Genomic DNA, 10,969 nt, shown 5'->3' with positions numbered 1-10,969 from the left:
TTGGGGGTCTAATTTCTTGAGTTCTTTATATATTTTGGATATTAGCCTCTATTGGATGTAGGGTTATTGGGGGGTACTCTCAGAGGTTAAGGGGAGGGGAGATAATGGGAAGAACTTTTTGAGGGGAATTTGGGGGGTAACATTTGGGATGTAATATAATAAGGAAATCAAAGAAAGAGATGGCTATAAACATACAAAAAGCTTACAGAATACCAAATAGATTGGACCAGAAAAGAAAATCCTCCTGCTACATAATAATCAAAGGACTAAATGTACAGAACATGGAAAGAATATTAACAGCTGCAAGGGGAAAGGCCAAGTAACATATAAAGGCAGACCTATCAGAATTGCACAGAATTTCTCAACAGACACTCTAGAAGCCAGAAGGGCCTGGGAAGATGTCTTGCAGACTCTAAGAGACCACCGACCTCAGCCCAGACTACTATACCCAGCAAAACATTTAATCATCATAGATGGAGAAAATAAAATATTCCATGACAAAACCAAATTTAAACAATATCTATCCACAAATTCAACCCTACAGAAGATACTAAAGGAAAACTCCAACTCAAGGAGGCTAACTACACCCAAGTAAACAAAGTAATAAATAAATAACCCACACTAACAAATCAAAGGAAGGGAAGTACACACACACACACACACACACACAACTACCACAAACATCAAAATAACAGGAATTAATTATTGCTGGTCATTAATTACTCTCAACATCAATGGACTCAGTTACCCAATAAAAAGGCACAGGCTACAGAGACTTGATGCACTAGGATGAGAGGATGGATACACAGAGGGCCCACCCACTCAGAGGCAAAGGGGAAGAGGAATGGGGGGAGGAACCCTGGGAGGGGAACCGGGAGGGGACAGCATTTGGGATGTAAACAAAGAGATTAAATTTTTTTAAGGCACAGGCTAACAAAATCTATGGAAGAACAGGGCTCTTCCATCTGCTGCACTGGAAAAGAGAGGCCCATTGGACTTGCAAACTTTATATGCCCCAATACAGGGGAATGCCAGGGCCAAAAGAATGGGAATGGGTGGGTAGGGAAGTGGGGGGGGGGGTATGGGAGACTTTTGGGATAGCATTGGAAATGTAATTGAGGAAAATACGTAATTAAAAAAAAAGTCTATTAAAAGAAAGTTAAAAAAAAAAGAAAATATCTAATAAATAAAAAAAAGAAAGAAACTTAGTTCAGCAACAATGATAGACATTACCTCAGAGTAAAGGTCTGGAAAAAGGTTTTCCAAGCAAACAGACCCACGAAGCAAACTGAAGTACCCATTCTAATATCTAATAAAATATATTTTCAACCAAATTTAATCAAGAGATGGGAAATACACTTTATACTCATCAAAGGAAAAATCCACCAAGATAATGTCTCAATTCTGAACACCTATGCCCCAAGTGCAAGGGCACCAACATCCTGAAGGCTTAAATAACACAACAAACCCCACACATTAAAAGTGGGAGACTACAACACACCACTTTCACAAATATACAGGGCATCTAGACAGAAACTAAATAGAGAATTAATGAAACTAATGGAGGTTATAAATCAAATGGGCCTAACATAGCTATAGAACATTTCATGCAAACACATAACAATATACCTTCTTGAAACCTCGGAGAACTTTCTCCAAAATTGACCATATAGTTAGTAACAAAGCAAGCTTCAAAAGACACAACAAAATTGAAAATAGCCATTGCATCTTATCAGACCACCATGGATTAAAGCTGGACTTCATCAACAGCACAAACACCATAAAGCTTACTAACTCATGGAAACTGGACAATTCTCTACTGAGTGGTCACTGGGTTGGGGAAGAAATAAAGAAGTTAAAGATTCTCTAGAATTCAATGAAAATGAAGGCACAACTACCCAAACTTCTGGGACACAATGAAAGAAGTGCTAAGACATAAGTTCATAGCATTAAGTGCCTTCTTAAAGAAATTGAAGAGCTCTAACAATTTAAAGGCACACCTAAAAACCCTAGAAAAAAAGAGAAACATACACACCCAAAAGAAGTAGATGTCAGGAAATAAACTCAGGGCTGAAATCTATCAATTAGAAACAAAGATAAAGAATCAACAAAACCAGGAGCTGGTTCTTCAAGAAAAATCAACAAGATAGATAAATCCTTAGCCAAAGTAACTAAAAGTCAGAGAGACACTATCCAAATCAACAAAATCAGAAATGAAGAGGGGAACATAACAACAGATGCTGGAAGAAATCCAAAAAATCATTAGGACTTATGTCAAAAGCCTATATTCCACAAAATTGGAAAATCTAAATGAAATGGATGGGTTTTTTTAAATAGATACCACTTACCAAAGTTAAATCAAGAACAGGTAAACAATTTAAATGGTCCAATAATTCCTAAGGAAATAGAAGCAGTCATTAAAACTCTCACAACTGAAAAGAGCACAGGGCCAGATTGTTTCAGTGCAGACTTCTTCCAAACATTCAAAGAAAAGCTAATACCAATACTACTCAAACTATTCCACAAAATAAAAAGAGAAGGAACATTGGCAAACTTATTCCATGAGGCCACAGTCACCCTGATACCTAAACCACACAAAGACTCAATAAAGAAAGAGAATTTCAGACCAATTTCCCTTAGAACACTGATGCAAAAATATTCAATGCAGAACACGATGTGCTGGGATGGGGGCATATTCACGGGGACCTTCACCCTCTTAGAGGAGAAGGAGAAGATGGTGTGAGGGGTGAATTGGGATATAAAGTGAGTATATAGATTAATTAATTAATGAAAAAAACCTAAAAACTGAATACTAGAACACATCAAAACACCATCCATCATGATTAAGTAGGCTTCATTTGAGAAATGTGGGGATGGTTCAATATATGAAAAATCCATCAATGTAATCCACAATATAAACTAACTGAAAGAAAAAAGAAACCACAGGATCATCTCATTAGATACTTAAAAAGCTTTTGACAAAATCCAACACCCCTTCATGTTAAAAGTCGTGGAAAGATTGGGGATACAAGATCCATACCTATAACATGTATTTATTTACACAATAAAGGCATGTACCGCAAGTTAATAGCCAACATCAAATTAAGTGGAGAGAGACTTAAAGCAATTCCACTAAAATCAGGGACAAGGCAAAGGTAGCCACTCTGTATCTATTTACCATAGTACTTGAAGTTCTAGTTATAGCAATAAGACAACTAAAGGATAACAATGGGATGCAAATTGGAAAGGAAGAAGTCAAAGATTGATATTCACAGATGATATGATAGTATATATAAGTGATGCCAAAAATTCTACCAGAGAACTCTTACAGCTGAGCAAAGCATCTGGATACAAAATTAACTCAAAGAAATCAGGAGTCCTCCTCTATACAAGTGATTAATAGCTGAGAAAGAAAATAAAGAAACAACACCCTAACTAACATAAAAAACCATATATATATATATATATATATGTATATATATATATATATATATATATATATATATATACCTTAACTAACATAAAATATAGTGGTTCAACTCTAACCAAACAAGTGAAAGACCTTTATGACCTTTATGACAAGAACTTCAATTCTCTGAGGAAAGAAATTGAGGAAAATATCAGAATATGGAAAGATCTCCCTATCTCATATATCTGTAAAGTTAGCATAGTAAAAATGCTCATCTTACCAAAAGGAATCTATAGATTCAATGCAATTCCCATCAAAATTCCAACACAATTCTTTTTTTTAAATATTTTTATTAGGTATTTTCCTCATTTACATTTCCAATGCTATCCCAAAAGTCCCCTATACCCTCCCCCCCCACGACTCCCCTACCCACCTACTCCCACTTTTTGGCCCTGGAGTTCCCTTGTACTGGGGCATATAAAGTTTGCAAGTCCAATGGGCCTCTCTTTCCAGTGATGGCCGATTAGGCCATCTTTTGATACATATGCAGCTAGAGTCAAGAGCTCTGGGGTACTGGTTAGTTCATAATGTTGTTCCACCTATAGGGTTGCAGATCCCTTTAGCTCCTTGGGTACTTTCTCTAGCTCCTCCATTGGGAGCCCTGTGATCCATCCAATAGCTGACTGTGAGCATCCACTTCTGTGTTTGCTAGGCCCTGGCATAGTCTCACAAGAGACACCTATATCTGGGTCCTTTCAGCAAAATCTTGCTAGTGTATGCAATGGTGTCAGCATTTGGAAGCTGATTATGAGATGTATCCCCAGATAAGGCCGTCTCTAGATGGTCCACCCTTTTGTCACAGCTCCAGACTTTGTCTCTGTAACTCCTTCCATGGGTATTTTGTTCCCAATACTAAGAAGGGGCAAAGTGTCCACACTTTGGTCTTCATTCTTCTTGAGTTTCATGTGTTTAGCAACCACTCTGGAAATCAGTCTGGTGGTTCCTCAGAAAATTGGACGTAGTACTACCAGAGGATCCCGCAATACCTCTACTGGGCGTATATCCAGAAGATGTCCCAACCGGTAAGAAGGACACATGCTCCACTATGTTCATAGCAGCCCTATTTATAATAGCCAGAAGGTGGAAAGAACCCAGATGCCCCTCAACAGAGGAATGGATACAGAAATTATGGTACATTTACACAATGGAGTACTACTCAGCTATTAAAAAGAATGAATTTATGAAATTTCTAGCCAAATGGATGGACCTGAAGGGCATCATCCTGAGTGAGGTAACCCAATCACTAAAGGAACTCACACAATATGTACTCACTGATAAGTGGATATTAGCCCAGAAATTTAGGATACCCAACACAATTCTTAACAGACCTTGAAAAAGCAATTCTCAACTTCATATGGAAAAGCAAAAGGCACAGGATAGGTAAAACAATCCTGAACAACAAGAGAACTTCTGGAAGCATCACCACCACTGACTTCAAGCTGTACTACAGAGCTATAGTAATAAAAAAAAAGTGCAGTATTGGCAGAAAAACAGAGAATTTGATCAGTGGGACACAGTTGAAGACTCAGAAATACACTCACAAACCTATGGACAGTTGATATTTGACAAAGAAGCCAAAACCATACAATGGAATAAAAGAAATGGTCGTAGTCATGGACCATCCAGAGACTTCCCCACCTGGGGATCCATCCCATAATCAGCTACCAAACACAGACACTATTGTACATGCCAGCAAGATTTTGCTGAAAGAACCCTGATAGAGCTGTCTCGTGTGAAGCTATGCCAGTGCCTGGCAAATACAGAAGTGGATGCTCATTGTCATCTATTGGATGGAACACAGGACCCCCAATGGAGGAGCTAGAGAAAGTACCCAAGGAGCTGAAAGGGTCTGCAACACTATAGGTGGAACAACAATATGAACTAACCAGTACCCCCCAGAGCTCGTGTCTCTAGCTCATATGTAGCAGAAGATGGCCTAGTTGGCCGTCACTGGGAAGAGAGGCCCCTTGGTCTTGCAAACTTTATATGCCCCAGTAGAGGGGAATGCCAGGGCCAAGAAGTGGGAGTGGGTGGTTTAGGGAGCAGGGCTGGGGGAGGGTATAGGGGATTTTCGGGATAGCACTTGAAATGTAAATGAAGAAAATATCTAATTAAAAAATTGAAAAAAAAAAAGAAATGGTCCTAGTCTAACAGGATGTCTACCTGTAGAAGACTGGAAATAGATTCATATTTATCACCCTGCACAAAAATCAAGCCCAAGTAGATCAAGGACCTCAACAGGACCCACCGAATCTCATAAAAGAGAAAATGAGGAACTGCCTTGAATGCATTGACACAGGAGACAAATTTCTGAACAGAATGCCAACAGCTCAGGCACTCAGATCAATAATTAACTAACTGAAACCTCGTGAAATTGAAATGCGTCTACAAGGCTAAGGACACCACCATTAATAGGACAAAATGGCAGCCTGTAGAATGGGAATAGATTTTCATCAACACTATATCTGACACAGGATTAATCCAAAAGATGTAAAGAACTCAAGAAATTAGACACCAACAAACCAAAAAACCCAATTTAAAAATGGGGTACAAGGGGACTGGAGAGATGGCTCAGTGGTTAAGAGCACTAACGGCTCTTCCAGAGCTCCTGAGTTCAATTTCCAGCAACCACATGATGGCTCACAACCACCTGTAACGGGACCCAGTGCCCTCTTCTGGTGTGTCTGAAGGCAGTTACAGTGTACTCATATACATAAAATAAATAATAAATAAATCTTTTCTTAAAGTGGGTACAGAGCTAAACAGAATTTTCAAAAAAGGAATCTCTAATAGATGAGAAGCACTTTTAAAAAAAACTGTTCAAAGTCCTTAGTCATCAGAAAAATGCGAGACAAAATGACTCTAAGATTCAGGGACTGAGACCTCAGAAAACAGAAGCAAACAATAAATCCCACTCCTTTGTTTGTCTTAGGTTTCTTGTCACTGGGCCTTAAGCGGAGTACCAGAGACACCTTCACTCATCTGCTCAGTTATTCACTCAGAATTTATTGACACTAATTCTCACTAGTACTTCCAGGAAAACATGTGTGTTGTTCCAGATTAGAATTCATCTTGCCTTCAAGAAAGTATTACTACAAGCCTTTAATAAATGGTGTTGAGGAAGCTGGATTTCCATATGTAGAAGAATGAAACTAAGCTGGGCATGGTGGCACATGCCTTTAATCCTAGTATTTGGGAGACAGAGACGGGTGGATCTCTGTGAGTTCAAGGCCAACTTTGTCTACAGGATCAGTGAGTTCCAAGACCACCAGAGCTACACAATAGAGAGACTATGTCTCAAAAAACAAAACAATAATGAAACAAAACAAAATATGGAATTAGATCCTTACCTCTCACCCTGCCCCCCAAAAAAATCAGTTTAAAACTTGGTCAAATACCTTAATGCAAGACCCAAATTTTTGAGACTGATAGAGAAAAAAACACAATGAAAGCATTTCAAAATATATGCATAAATAAAGAATTCCTGAAAAGAACACTGATAGCGCAGGAAATAATCCCAGAAATGGGAAAATAGGATCATATGGGATTTAAAAACCTTCACACAGCAAAAAAAAAAAAAGTATTACTGGAGGAAAGACAAAACCCATGGAGTTGGGGGCGGGGGAATCTTTTCTGACTATTCATCAGATGGGAAATTAATAACTAGGATTTATAAGAACTTCAAAAATTGAACATCAACCAAAAAATCCAAACAATAGATGAGTTAATGAACCGAAAAGATGATTCTCTCTTTTTTTTAAGATTTATTTATTTTATATAAATTCACCACCATTGCTCTCTTCAGACAGACCAGAAGAGGGCATCAGATCCCATTACAGATGGTTGTGAGCCACCATATGGTTGCTGGGATTTGAACTCAGGACCTCCTGAAGAGCAGTCAGTGCTCTTAACCACTGAGCCATCTCTCCAGTCCTCAAGATGATTCTCAAAAGAAGAAATACAAATAGCCAATACACACTAAGGGCAAGTGTTCAACATCTACAGTCATCATGTAATCAAAACTGCATTGAGATGCCATGTCCCCCTAGGGAGAATGGATGCCATGTCCCCCTAGGGAGAATGGTTCCCACTGAGGGAACAATGGCAACAAGGCACGGAGGATGAGGAAGAGGAGTAATGACTTACATAGTGAGATGCAAACTGGGGCAGTGTGGTGAATAAGAAGGTCCTGATAGGCTCCCCGAGGCATGCTTAGTCATCAGCGACTGGTACTACTTGAGAAGGACTGAGGTGTGGCACTGTTGGAGGAAGTGTGTCACTGGAGGTGGGCTTTGAGGTTTCAGAAGCAAAAGCCAGGCCCAGTGTCTCCCTCTTCCTGCTGCCCATGGATCCAGATGAAGAACTCTTAGCTACTTCTCTAGCACCATGTCTGCTTGTGTGTTAGCATGCTTCTACCTTGATGATAAAGAACTAAATCTCTGAAACTACAGGCCAGCCTCAATCCAATGTTTCCTAGTATAAGAATTGCCATGACCATGGTGTCTCTTCATAGCATAGAACACCAACTAAAACAAGCAGCCACTATGGAAACTAGTATGAGCTTTCCTCAGAGAGAGAGAGAGAGAGAGAGAGAGAGAGAGAGAGAGAGAGAGAGAGAGAGAGAGAGAGAGAAAGAGAATATAGAACTATCAAAAAACTCAACAACCACTGAATAACACTAAGTCAACATACCACAGACATGCTTGTACATTTGTGTTTATAGCTTCCCTGCTCACAATAGTAAAAAAAAGAAAAAAGAAAAAAAAAAAACAGAACCAGCTTAGAGATCCGTCAGCAGATGAATGAATAAAGAAAATGTGGACGTGTAAACAGTTGTAAAGAAGCTGAAATAATGACATTTGCATGTCATTACTTGTATGAAAACAAATGGAACTAGAGGTCATTGTGTTAAGCAAAACAACCCAGACTTAGAAAGGTAAATAATTTGTTTTCCCTTATGTGTAGAACTACATTTAAAATTGTATGTATGTGTGTGTGTGTGTGTGTGTGTGTGTGTGTGTCTGTGTGTCTGTGTGTGTATAAATATATGTGTAGAGGATCATGGATGAGAAGAAAGATATCTTAAAGGAGGTGAGGAATGTAAAGAACGGTGGAATGCATGTGATAAGAAAGCAGAAAGGAAGGAAGAAAGGAAGGAAGGAAGGAAGGAAGGAAGGAAGGAAGGAAGGAAGGAAGGAAGGAAGGGAGCCGCTGAAACAGGGCAGGAGACATGATACAGAGCAGTGGGGAAGGGGAGACAATATGAACAAAGTGTAATAACCCATATTTCAAACCACGATGAAACCCAACACTTTGTGTGCTGACCTAAAAACTGAAGATACCACACACTTAGTTGTAGGACACAGATCAATCTGGAAATGACCAAGAAACTTCCCTGTTGTCTAGCTTTAATACTGCTGGAAGGTGCTATGTGGTATTTAGTCCTCTGGGGTGTAGGGCAATTATAATATCTAGTGCTGGGCCCTGTGGTCTATAATATCAATCAAGATGTGCCCGCTGGTGCAATGATGGTATGGCTGTCGTGGAAGGAACCAGTCACTTTCTGATTAGATATGATACCTGCTACACAGAAGGTAATTCATACCTGTAACTGAAAACCTCATCAAAATCCCATAGCTGAGGGGATCCTAGATCCTAGGGGAACCTATTACTACTGTGTTGCTAAATGGACATGTTCTCAAACTGCTTTCTAAATATTTATGCTTATACCCATAGATAAATGAAACTCTTCACCTTAGTCAGAGAATCCCATTTTGCAGTAGGCAGCAGTAAATACAAAGACTCATAGTTTGTTAAAGTGCTGAAAATGGCTGTGAGTGGTTAGCCCAAATGATGCACTGCCACGGACCACCCCAGTCGAGTATGGGGGTCCCTGGAATGAGGGTCCTCGAAGCTAGGTGGGTAAGGATTTGGCGGTGACAAACAGAAACACAGGCAGTTTGAATCTGAGTGTATTTTGTAGCTCTCAAACAGGAGATTTTATACATTAAAAAACCAAACATTACATCTCTTAGAAACTATATCCAGTGAAACAATCACAAATACCAACAAAAATTATTTGGCACAGTAAAGCACAAAAATCATCCAAGCATTACAACTCTGGAACTATGTATTCAGTGAATCACAAACAGGACAGGTAACATCATTATTAATGTAAATCATCAAAATATAACAATTCTAAAAGGATGTATTCAATGGGGGTTGTCATCCAAGGCTAGTGGCATATTTCCAGGAGCAGGTTAATAAATCTTTAACGGTCAATGCTCTTAACCGCTTAACTTTCTAGCCCCATGGTCAATTATTATTTAACATCTAGTACCTGATTTTTTATAAATCTTCAATGTATAAATTTAAACTATTTTAATTCTTTCTAATTAAGGCTTTCTTTACCATATACCAAAATCCACCTCCAATGATACATGTGTAGCCATATGAAATTTTATTGTTGGGAAAGTTTTTATCATAATAGTTCTGTAAGTGATTTAGAAGGTAAAGCGTTGGTTTCCCTGGGGATAAGGTCATGTCAGTGGCCCTATCTCTAGGGATGGTTTCTTACTCATTATTCTCGCTTAAGATCTTGGCCTAGGCTACCAGGAACATGTAAATAAGAAAAGAAATAAGAGAAAACAAAACAGATGGATTGCCATGAGAACTACAGATCAATATTTTTTTTCTCCGGCAAAGAGTTCCACAACCAGTTCCAGGAGACCTCCCCCTTCTGAGCTCAATTGCCTCAGTCTGTGGAACTTGTCACATAGATCCTACTGGAGGTGGTGTGGCAATGCACCTATATCTGTCCCTACCAGGGGCTCAGGGAACATTACAAAAGACAAAAAGGACATAAGATCCAGAAGATGAGGAGGAGTGCTATGAAATTCTATCTTCTGGGCATGACATGGCCATTGTACTCATGAACCCACAGCAGCTGTGCTTGCCTGCACAAAGATCAAGTCAGCTGAAATTCCAGCATAGAGAATGGAGGGGTCCATGAGGCCCTGTCCTTAACTGAGATAGCTGATGACTTCTAAAAGAAGGAGACTCCTCTTCCTTTGTGGATGTGGCTGAGAGAAGGTTGCCCACGGTCTAATGGATGGTTCCGCACTCATGTGCATATTGGCACCGCTAACTAAACCCAATGGGTAATAAAAAAAAAAAAACCCTTAATATTGGGAGCAGGATGTGTTGTGGGACCTGGAAGATGGATTAAAGGGCAGATAACAATCAAAATCTGCTGAATATGTGTATGAAATATTCAAAGAATAAACAAAAATATTATATTAAAAATAAAGTTGAAAGATATCAAGTGTTAGAGAGAACACTGAGCCCATTGCTTTGCTGATCGGGGATGTAAATTGGTCATATGGAAAACAACATAGGTGCCTCAAAAAGTTAAACCACCGCATGATCTAGCTAGCAATCCTGCTTCTGGGCATATAGGGGAAATAAAATCCCACCTCAGAGAGACACCTGTCCTTCTGT

Source organism: Mus caroli, unplaced genomic scaffold, assembly GCF_978045245.1.
Source record: "Mus caroli unplaced genomic scaffold, Mus_caroli_1 scaffold_2, whole genome shotgun sequence".
NCBI classification, from domain to species: domain Eukaryota; kingdom Metazoa; phylum Chordata; class Mammalia; order Rodentia; family Muridae; genus Mus; species Mus caroli.
This window is presented reverse-complemented; position numbering follows the sequence as displayed.